We start from the raw sequence: 11,275 nt of genomic DNA, 5'->3' as shown, positions 1-11,275 counted from the left end.
CGGAGCAGGCACGCCCGGGTCTCCGGGGCCGGGCGCTCGCACCCGCGGAGGCGAGGCCGGGAGGAGGATGCGCGCCCGCGGCTGCAGCCCGAGGTAATCGCGACGAGCGACCCGGCCGGTCCTCGCCCGGAGCCTGCCCCGGGCATTGCAGACGCGGGTCTGGCGGCGGCGCCGCGAGCACGATCGCGATTTTATGAGCAAGTTTCTCCAGGCTTGAGATGACCCGAAATCCACACATTTATTCAGCCTTTTCTCTTCGGTTTTGAATAAGTTTATTTAAACAATGAAAAAAAAAAAAAAAAAAACCTCCTGAGTGACTGGGGGAAAAGCCTCCTGAGTGACTGAGGGTTTGTAAATATAATCCTGAAAGTTTTGCATAGTGTGGTCATTTCCCTATGCATATTTATTAACCTGTTAACTCTTGGGCTAGTCGGAAAATTGACATTTAAAATAGTCTTTGAGAAACATTGCAAGTTCTCTGATGCGTTCAGACGTCGTGGTATTTATCAGCTTAGTTAGCATCTGTCTCCCGAAGTGGTACCAAAGCCGGTCCCTTGGCGACAGGTCTTGCGTGTGACACTCTTGCCCTCTAGTGCCTCACCGGCTTGGTAGCAGTTTGAAGGCTAATATTAATAAGATGTTACATAACACAAGGGTACTGGGCCAGGACTAGTATCGCTGTCACTTGTGAAGCCAAAAAGCCTGAGCTGATGGTGGCAGATGCTGCGCTTTCAGTTTCTATCTATTGAAAGTTTCTTCAGCATTTTCAACTGTTTGTACTTTAATTACAGGTAAGTGTATCTGTTTATTTCATTATATCTAAATGGCTCATTGGTAACTGTAAAAGCTTTTGTAAGAGGCGACAACTTAGTTTCCAGTCAAGAATTACAGAATGGAACATGTGCCCCGTTTTATTTTTAAAGAAGTAGAGCAGTTTGGTTAAGTTAAATGAAACAATGACTTATTATCACTGGGGGATAATTATAAAGCTTCACTTTCAAAAGATTAAAATATTTAGATGACCATTTGTATTTGTTTAAGATTTTCACTAACAATTTAAAATTATGCTGCAGTAGTCTTGGTAAGCAGACCACATGTCTATTGTCTTGATAGAATTTCCGAACATCAAAAATTTCAACTGTAATTATTGTTTATATATACAGTAAGGATCCTTACCATAGCTTTGTGTTAGATGCAGCCTATTCTATAAACATTATTTAAGATCAAGTGATCAATAAGGTAGCTAGAATGAAATACTCAGCTTGAGTATTAAACATGAAAGTTTTAAATTAAGATTGGCATATCTTTCATGTAATATAATCACTTTGGGGGGACCCCAATTACATTCTTTAAGGATTTGCAAAGATTATTTTGCATTTAATTTTTATAATTGAGGCACTATTTAGCCTTAAAGTCATTTAAAATTGAATATGTATATATATTTTTATAAATATACTAGGGTAAGATAACATGCATTATCGGTAAGAGCTTCAAGGAGAACTCTTCTAAAAATGCAGCTACAGTCCTACTATTAGATTAAAATACAAAAGATATTGAGTCACATGTGAAACTGATCTTCAACTTGTTATTTTTCCTCCTTTTATTATGCTTAGAAAATATGATATCATCAACTATTGAACTGAGATTAGTTGAAGGGAATTTTTTCAGACATAGCTCTCAATCAATATTGTATTTGAAAATAAGATTTAAAACTTTTTTTTTTTAAATGAGTGGTGAAGGTATCGAGAGGTTGTGCTAACAGAAGCCCTTTCATTGTCTTTCTTTTCCAGTTAAAACAGTATCTGCCATTTCTGATTCAATAGAGTTACTGTTTTCTTTATGATCTTGGTGGTAAGACAAAAGGCTTGTTTCTTTGTGTAAGCAAATATCAATTAGAAACTGGTCCTATAGGTTGAAAATTCTCTTGTCTTTAAAGTGAAGGATTCTCTTGTTACTAAAATGTTTAAGATAAAACAAAACTTTTATCTTTTCCTGTAGAGATTTGTTATAGCATGGCTTAGTTCAGTTATAGTTTTCCTCACTTTAATAAATTTTCTTGACAAAAGTATTATTTCTGAAGGTTACCACAAATCATTAAGAGTTAGTTTTTGGTGTAGCTGAAAGGTTTTTTGGAAATAAATAGTAGAAGAAATAACAAGACATGTGAGATTCTTTTCCAGGACCATATCTTCTTCTGAAGAAATTACTATGAGTTACTATCTAAATATTTATTTGTTGGCTTATTTCAAAACTTTAGAACTATAAATAGATTGTATTGTTTTCTTTTAACTCAAGGAACCTCATTATCTGACTTCCTTGAGTCCTGGTTGAGTCCCAGCTAATCGTTGGTGATTAACACTATTTCTAAACTTCAATGTACATTTGCTGAGGTACAGAGTATATTCAAAGAAAACTATTTAAGTATATTATTTGTGACTTTTGTGCACTATAAAACAGGGAAATAGCATTGAGGATAAAAGCACTATTCTTAACTATTTGAATGCCTTAGATCTCTTAAAGCTTGAAGCTTTAGACAATGTGGGAAAATGCTGGAAATTTATTACACCCATACTGTGGGTATTAGAGATAAGCATTCACACTGAAGTACATGAACTCTGAATGCTTGTCTATATTAAGGGATGTTGTCAGGCCACAAATGTAACAGCCTGTATTCTAATGAGAATTAGTCTGAACAACATTGAAAATTATTCTATGACTGAAGATTGTCTTAGAATTATAGCAAAGAATTGATTTTAGAATTTGTTGTTTAGTCTGTTTTGTTCTTAATAAAAATTAAACCTATAGGCATCTTGGTATTACAGTGAATGATTCATCTTTTCATATTATTCTAAATACTTTTAATCAGCTTCATGTAAGTTATATCACTAGACTAAAACCAACCCATCCCTACTGCTTTTAAGTTCTATAATACATCATTTCACAAAACACTTAAAATTACTGAGAGCAGTAACTCTTAAATACCTGTTGCTAAACAAGAACTAAAGCATCAAGTATTATACCCTTGCACTACAGCCCTTAATCGTCTTGCTTATGGGCTTCTATTTTAGTTACACCTCAATTTTTAATGGTTTTGTTTGATTATAATATTTGGAGGTAACAAGAAAGTAGACTGGATTCTGGGCCTCTCTCTGTCATGAGGGAGTATCCTGGGTTAGCCCCTGCTGGCTCTGGCACTTGGTTCATCACCTAGAATAAAGACCTTAGAGACTCTTCCCTGTCTTTATTTTTGTTCAGAATTATAGTATTTGCTCTGAAGAACATGATAGATTAGTCATGAAAAAACTTTAAGTTGTTGGTAAGTACTCTTGTCTGGATTTTTACCAGTAGAGATGAAAGTTGTTAATATTCATAGAATATTTACCTTGTTCTGCATAATTTCCATCCTAATTTTCAGCTCATGTAATCTTCACAAAGATTATCTGAGGTAGATACAATTTCTGTTTCAAAAATGAGAAAGTTGAGGCAGTGAGAGATTACTTATCTAAGATTACATTCCTTGCAAACGGTGAAGTTAAATGCAGTCTTTCACCGCTGTGTTTGGTGTACCGTAGGCAATCCATGTGCCACTCTAACCACTTGCATCACTTCTAGCCCTAGTTGTGAAATAAGTATCCATCCTTCAGGAGGTGTTTACGGAGCACCTACTTTTGTGCCAACATAAAGCAGTGCTGAGGGCAATTAAATACGGCACTGTCCCTAACAAAGTATGTACAGTCTAATTAAGATGATTTGTTTCTCCTTTCTTGATACTCCAACTGTGTTGAGTGTCACTTGTTCCAAAAGACACCCAAAGAATCAGGAAAAAATTACCTGACTTCTTTCACTAGTATATCCACAGAATAGAGAAAAGTAGAATCGGAACCCATGACCCACTCATTACTCCCTATCTTAATTCTCCATTGTGCTGTTTTGTTTTCCTGACCTATTTGTGTCTTCTGCCTTCCATTTTCTGATTTGTGCAATCTATCCTAAACCAAGCTGCTCTGTAACTTTATGTTTTATGGTCCAGGCAATCAATGAGAAGTTAGATTAGCATTCTCTTGTTCTCAAAATTCCTATGTAGTCAGAGATGATAAGGGATAAATTAGATCTGAAAGCTGCAATGGCATTGTCCTGCTTTAGGCTTTCTAGTTCCATGCAGTGGGGAGCGGATAGATATTTCCCCACTTAACTCATCCAGGCAGAACAGAATGTCATGGAATAGTTTACTTTTCTTGTCGTGCTGGAAGGTGTAAGACGAGAGAGGTGAGCAAAATGTTCTTTGCTCCATAATTTCTAATTACAAAGACAGAGTGAACATTATAGCAATCATTATCCATTGCATATATCAAACAAAGCTAGTGCTTCCCAGTGCAGCTTTTCTCCTATCATCTTTTAAAAATCCCATTTCTAGAGACAGAGTATATTTTTTATTGTACTCCATGCAAATCTGCTTCTTACTTGCCTACCATGGCAGGGTTCAATTAACATGACACGATTTCACCATTCTTTCCCTAAGAAGAGCATATTCTTTGTCAAATTTTAATATTACTAAATTACTTTCAGCAAATTCATGTAATGTATTTGAAGCCTCCAAAAGCTTTTTTCAACATTACAAAATATAGTTAATTTTGAGAAAGAGAAATATTGTCAAGATCTTTTAAATATCTCTCATTTATGTTAGAACCTGAAGTTCTTTAGTTATTAATACTCATTTTCCAGATGGTAATCTTTTTTCAAATTTCTTATTCTGCCAGCTTTATCATGATTCTATTTCATTTAGAAATTGATTTTTACATTGGAATGATGGTGGGTGTTAGTGGAAGGGAAAAGATAGGTTACTTTGTCAAGTAGGTATTTTTTGCAGATACTGTAATATTTCTCAAAATGTATGTTTGCATGCACTCAGTTCCTTACTGTGTACATGTAATAGCCTATTATTTAAAAAAAACAATTGTTTTCTCTGTCCTTTATTAGTGATAAATAGTTAGACAATATTGAATGGTTCCTTGGTGAAATATTTTTGAAAACAGATGTTTTACAAATTAACTCTAGCCACGTCGAATTCTGAAAAACCTCAGAATGAGAAAAATAGATATTTAAGATTCTGTGAAAAGCACATTCTGGGTGTGCTTGATTTATGGCTCTAGTCAAGATGGTCACTGCTGTTGCAATATTTATATAATGGCCCTGACTGTTTGAGGCCAAAGTGACTGATGGAGGTACATGTTCATGGAAGATGGTTTAACGTGAGTATTGCCCTGGTTTGCGAATGTGGATGCTATTTATAAAATTTAGTAGAGGCCATTTTTCCAATCATTCAACAAGGATTCCATGAAATCCTTGTTCCATGAAATCTTATAGTAAGCAGTATTTTAAGCATCAAGAATAAAGAAGTAAACTAGACAAGTACTTACAGAAGCTTCCTGTACACAGAGAAAGATTATGCAGAACATCTCACACCTAGTGAAGGCGTCCTATGCCACAGAGACATAAAGCAGAGGATGATATGAGATTGTGTAGTGGGGAGGCCTTACAGATCTGTGAGACCAAGGGATAAGTGAAACATTTATACTTCAAGCCATCATATGTTGAGGGTGAAGCCAGATGAAGTGAAAAAGAAAAAGAAAACAACTTTCAGAGAACAGTAATAGCATATGAAAGAGTTCCTCCAAGAAACATAAAGAAAAATTACTTTGCAGAAACTTAGGAGGAGACCTTACCATTGGATTAAGCCTCTTGCGGACATATGTAGGAATTTGGAAACAAGTGAAATAAGCAGCCATTGATGAATTTGCAGTTGTAAAGAAATAATCAGAATCATACTTTGATGCCACGTTGAGAAAAGGGTAGAGGGAGCAAATAGCATTTGTGGTGAGACTTAATTGTTGGAGTGCTTCAAGGGAGTGGTGTTGTGTGGCATGAGCACAGAAGTGCACTGGGTCAGGTGAGCTGTGGAAATGGAAATGAGTGGACTTAAGTCTCTTTAGATAAACTAGGTTGAATTACAAGGAGTCAAGAATGAACCATTAGGTTATTGAGGAGAGATGAAGGGTTTTAGGGGAAAGAGCATGAGTTCAATTTCAGACAAGTTGAGTTTGCTTGTGACCTAAAAGTGGAGCCACACAGTGGCTGGTTTGTAAGAGTATAGTTAGTGTGACTTGCCATAGTTCTTACCAAGCTGATAGTTCACTTTAGAGCCATAACTTATAGCTTAGATGAAGGAGGTCTGAGTTACAAATAAACATTTGGAATTTATTGGAGAATAGACAATAATGAAAACCAGGGTGTGTGTGACTCATCAAAGAAAAGGAAGAATGAGAAGAAGCCTGAGAATATGGTGCTGGTTATGCCGCTGACCAAGCTTCTTCCTTTTCCCAGGGATCAGTGTGCCATTAGGTCCCTCTGCAAAGGGTGGGCTTCTGTAGTTTCCACAACACTGCTTGAGCTAAAATGCTTATAGATACTTTTTATGAAAATTTAGTGCACTTCCATTGGATATATTTAAGATATTTCTTTTATGTATTATTTCTATAATTATCCTAGTAATTACAACAGGTAAATGTTGTTTGTTCATTTTATGTGTCATAAACTACTCTAAGCAATTTTAAGTTTATCACATAATTCTCATTAAAACTATGGAGTAGATGTCACAGTGTCCCCACTTTTGTATGAGAAAATGGCAGCATCTAGGATAACAGCTGCCCAATATCTACTTGCTAGCTTGGACTGCCCTAGCATGAAAGTGAGGAATGTGTTTCAGTTTTCTTTACAAATGTACAGTACCTTTGATTTAGGCCATCAGTTAAAATTTCGGTTCAACCTGTGATGATTGTGACTTCTTTGGTAAGTGAGAATCTAGAAGATCTAACACAGTGTATCCACATGACAAATATTCATGAATGTTGTCTGTGATGCTACTGGTGTTACTGTGCATACCCTCTTGATGACATTTCCTTCAGTGTTTCTTATGGGAAATTCTGATGGAGTGATGGTTCAGAGTGGTCTAACCTTCCTATACCTTTGTTGATTAAAAAATCTCTCTCAAGATCTCACTACGTGGTTCATTGATTTTATAAAATTAATATGCAACTTCTTGGTCATTCAGCATATTGTTTTCATCTTAAGTTGAAGAGGAAACAAAACTCAGCACAACCGTCAGGGCTTTATTGCTGATTAATAAAAGCAGTTGTGTCCATAGGTACTCTCTGATATTCAGGCCATTGAACTTGTTCTTTAGTCATTATAGAAAGAATCTTTCTGATCTAAAATTGTCCGTGTATTTCTGTGAGAGCACTTTAAGAACACAATCATCGCTGTACTGAAATATGGATTGAAATTTAATTTGAACAAAGAGAAAATATATTAAACAATTTTGATAATAATATTTAGCAGAATTTCTGATAAAGGACCTAAAGATGGGGATGCATGTCTAAAGATGGGAGATAGTGGAATTGGAAAGGCTTTCCTGAGGAAATATATTGTGTCCCATGTTGAGATTTGCATTGATTTCACAAATCTTAAGTGTCTTTGCCTACATTCAGCTATTTTCCCCATGCATTATTTAGTCATTCTGTCCGCTGCACTCAAAATGTGCATCACTCACTCCAGCTAACTTCCATGGTAAGGTTTGCAGTCTGTTACTGGTGCATTTATCTTCTAGTCCCCAAGCCTGCAACTCCTGTATCATAATCCTGCTGTCCTCTCAAGAGTCGCCTCACTTTCATTCTCTCTAATGACCACTTCATTCTGAGTTCACACCACTTCCCACATGGATTACTGCAGCAGACCCGCAGCTTGGACTGTCCTGGCTCTCCCTACTGCTTCACTCTCTACTGTGTAGCATGCACTCTGTTCCCATTTCCGATGTTTGTCCACTTTGGTTTCCTTCGCTGTACAGATCTCCCGTGAACACTGTTCATTGTGTCTCTTCAAGAGCATCTGATGGTCTCTATTTCCAGGTTGGTACTCTTATATTTCATGACTACTTCCAAATACAGTCATTCATGGGCAGCACTCTTCAACTAAATATTATTTTCAGCTTCACCTCAACAGAGAAGGTACTATAATTTGTTTATGCTTAATCTTCAATAAATACTTTGTAACTCTTATTTCTTCAACATGGCTGGCGATTTTTGCCTGCTATGTTCTCCACATCTTACCTCCAAGGCTCTCCCATGACACTAGGCCCTTCTTGGGCACCATGGATCCTAGAAATTTCCACTGACTTTGCTAAGCTTCATGTCCCCTGAATCCCCTTTTTCTACCCATAACAAATACTGTCTATGCAGCATAAATCACTGTTTAATTTGTGCAAAATAGTTATGGCTGTTGTTTTACAAGTCTCACTTCCCTCAATAGAATCCATCTTTACACAGAATCATTCCTAATATTACTTCTGAGGTGCCCTCAGCACCAAGTACAGCACTAATCTCAGAGAATTTGTTCAGTAGATGTTCAATACCTAATGACTGTTTGCAGAATGATTTAAATATTTTTGTGGTAAAAATTCATATCTTTACAGTATATGTTTAGGTATGTTTATACTCAGTTTGATAGAATGTGATTATAAATTTACCTTACTGTAATTATACCATACTATAATAACAAAAATTTATACTATTTGTGCATTTATTCAGATGATAGTATGATATTAAATTTATCATGTTGAACTGCTATATGTGCTTACTATGCGATATATAGACATTAAATCCAATAAATTTTTGTTTAGCTGTACTCATTTTGATATTCACAAACAAACTTTAAAAAGTTATGGCATTAGAATAAAGTAGATACGTAAAATCTACTTACTGTCATTGTAAGATGCCACTATATTCAATAAATTCCCATATGGATTGAGTGCTGACACAGGGACAAAATAAATGGAAAAAAGAGACAATACTTTCTGGAGCCTCTAATCCAACAAGAAACATGACTTTAAACAAAATTTTAATTACAGTTGTGTCAGTCAGTACAAAGAAGAGGTACTTCTCACCATAAGAGGAGTACTTCTTAGCTTAGTACATGTTATGGGCACTTCTCTACCAAGTTTGGAAGGACAGAGAAATTTGCCTGTGCAAGTTGAGTGGAGAATCTTTATTTCCCATATTTACCTACCTTAGAAGTGCCCCACCCATGAAGCACTCAGAAGAAGAATGTCCTTGGCTCCTGATGCTGCTGTAGTGCCATTCCTTGTAGGATGAAGAGCAAGAACAACAGTGCAGCCCATCCTGAGGTTTGAAAATTTCACAGAAACAGTAGAGGAAGGGAAATAGCTGTTTCTGGATAACATTTTGACAGTTATGCCCCGCTATTAACATGGTGGGCTTGAGAGCCTTCTAGAGGATTCATAAGGCAGTTTCCAGTGTTTGGGGCAGGAGTCATAGAGTCAGAGAGGGTGACCTTGTCTACTATATTTGCTCCCGGACTTTGTCCTCTCTGCCACTGTTGTCAGCTCAGCTTCCTAGCAGCATGAATTCAGCATGCAGTTTCTTCCTTTTAGCCAGCTAACCATGGACTGAACCTTGAAAACTATGAGCCAAAACACACCTCTCTTCCTTTAAAACACAGGTGTATTTTGTGCCAGTGCCCAAAAGCTAACCAATACAAGGTAGTATAAATAATAATGAGTCCAAACAAAAACTAAATTGGCTACATCCAGGTGAGATTTGCAGTTTTAAAGAGTTTTACAGAAAACAGGAGACACTTGGGCCAGCCAAATATCTCAGCAGATTAAAGCACCTGCTTAGGCAGAGCCAAGCAGCCAGGGTTTTATCCCTGGCGTGTTGTGCCAGCCCTGCCCTTGGGATGTGCTGAGATGGAGACTGAGACTGGGCATAGTGGTGTACACCTATAATCCCAACTCTTGGGAGGCTGAACACAGGCGGATCACTATGAGTCCCATCAGTGTAGTGAGACCCCGTAGACCCTGTAGATCCTGTACTAAAATACAAAGAAGAAGAAATTAAAGGGGGACTCTTCGTTCATCCCTTTAAATATGAAGGCCAAATCCTACTTTCTGAGACATACAGTGGAATGCCTTTTGACACCATAAGGAAGATTGAAAAGTTTAGTAGACAAGAAGTATCCATCATTTTACATCTGCTAGCAGAAGAGATAACTTTGATCAGTTCCTAATGTCTTTTCTAAATACATAGTGAGCAAATATGCCTCATCATCCTGCCAAATCCAAGACAAAAATTGTATGATGGCATGCCTTTCACTGCTGACATGGGGAACAAACTGAAATGTTGGTATATGAAAGGCAAAGTGTGACAGTACATTCTATATCATCAGAAATATTTCACAGCTACAACTGCAGCATAGACATGGAAAGATGTGAGATTTTAATATTCTGTTGTTATACTCCAGAATATTATATTCATAAACACATACACAACTTTAAAAGTGCAATAACATATGAAAACAAACTAACTACAACTACCATTAAAACTCTTAGTTGTTAGATAATTTTTATTTAAATTATTCCTAGATCTGTACTTAGCATAAGATTAGAAAAATAGAATGAACGTTCACCTATTTGAGTTATTCTAGAGTGTGGCAGGTTGCTTGAGGACATTTGTCCTGGCAGAGTCATGGCGTACACAAACCTCACATTGCATACCAAGTTCTCTTCAGTGAGAGTCAAGGTAACTAACTCTTAGACTTATCCCACTCCCATATTCCCCTTTCCTGTGATCATTAACCTTCATGGCTGCCTTATAAAAGAGTGCCTATACTGGCTTTCCAGATTAAACTCTCTGAGACTCCTCTATGATATCCCTCATGTTATTCTCATTCCTCAGAAATTCTGCTCTTACTGTGATTTTCCATAACCATGGAAGTATAATGTTTCCCTGAGTGCTTGCACAACCCTAAAGTGTTTGCTTTCAAATCTCTCTGGAATCTTACTCTTACACAGTCAAAATTCACTCTTCAAGGATTTATTTTTTCCTTTTCATTTATGTCCCTTGCTCAACATTGTGCTCATTCCTGACCTACAGAATTTCATATATCTCAAATGTCTATTCAAACTATCTTCATCCTTTAAGGGTTTGCCCAAGTGCTACACCCCCAGCACAGTTTGCAGATTCTCCCACTTGCCATAGTCTTCTTCTCACCTCTCATTACAGTCATTCACCTCTATTCCACAATCCATATGTTATCATTCTAGTTTCTCCTTTCAAAGTTAGAATATTATAAAGAAATCCACTATGCCAACATGTACATTTTGAAACAGGAAAAATAGCTACCCTATGAATATTTGAATGAGTGA

General features: G+C 36.7%; 1 protein-coding gene across 1 annotated transcript in view; it reads left to right on the top strand.

Annotated features, from left to right (window-relative positions):
- Positions 1 to 546: 546 nt before the first annotated feature.
- Ndst3 (N-deacetylase and N-sulfotransferase 3) overlaps positions 547 to 11,275 on the top strand; it is a 191,109-nt gene continuing 180,380 nt past the window's right edge. Inside the window, exon 1 of the mRNA XM_004644255.2 lies at positions 547 to 791. The gene's annotated coding sequence lies outside the window, so the exon portion shown is untranslated. The remainder of the gene's footprint in view (positions 792 to 11,275) is intronic.

Source organism: Octodon degus, unplaced genomic scaffold (genome assembly GCF_000260255.1).
Source record: "Octodon degus isolate 3935 unplaced genomic scaffold, OctDeg1.0 scaffold00196, whole genome shotgun sequence".
NCBI classification, from domain to species: Eukaryota; Metazoa; Chordata; class Mammalia; order Rodentia; family Octodontidae; genus Octodon; species Octodon degus.
The sequence above is the reverse complement of the archived record's forward strand: the minus strand, read 5'-3'. Positions and strand labels throughout refer to the sequence as shown.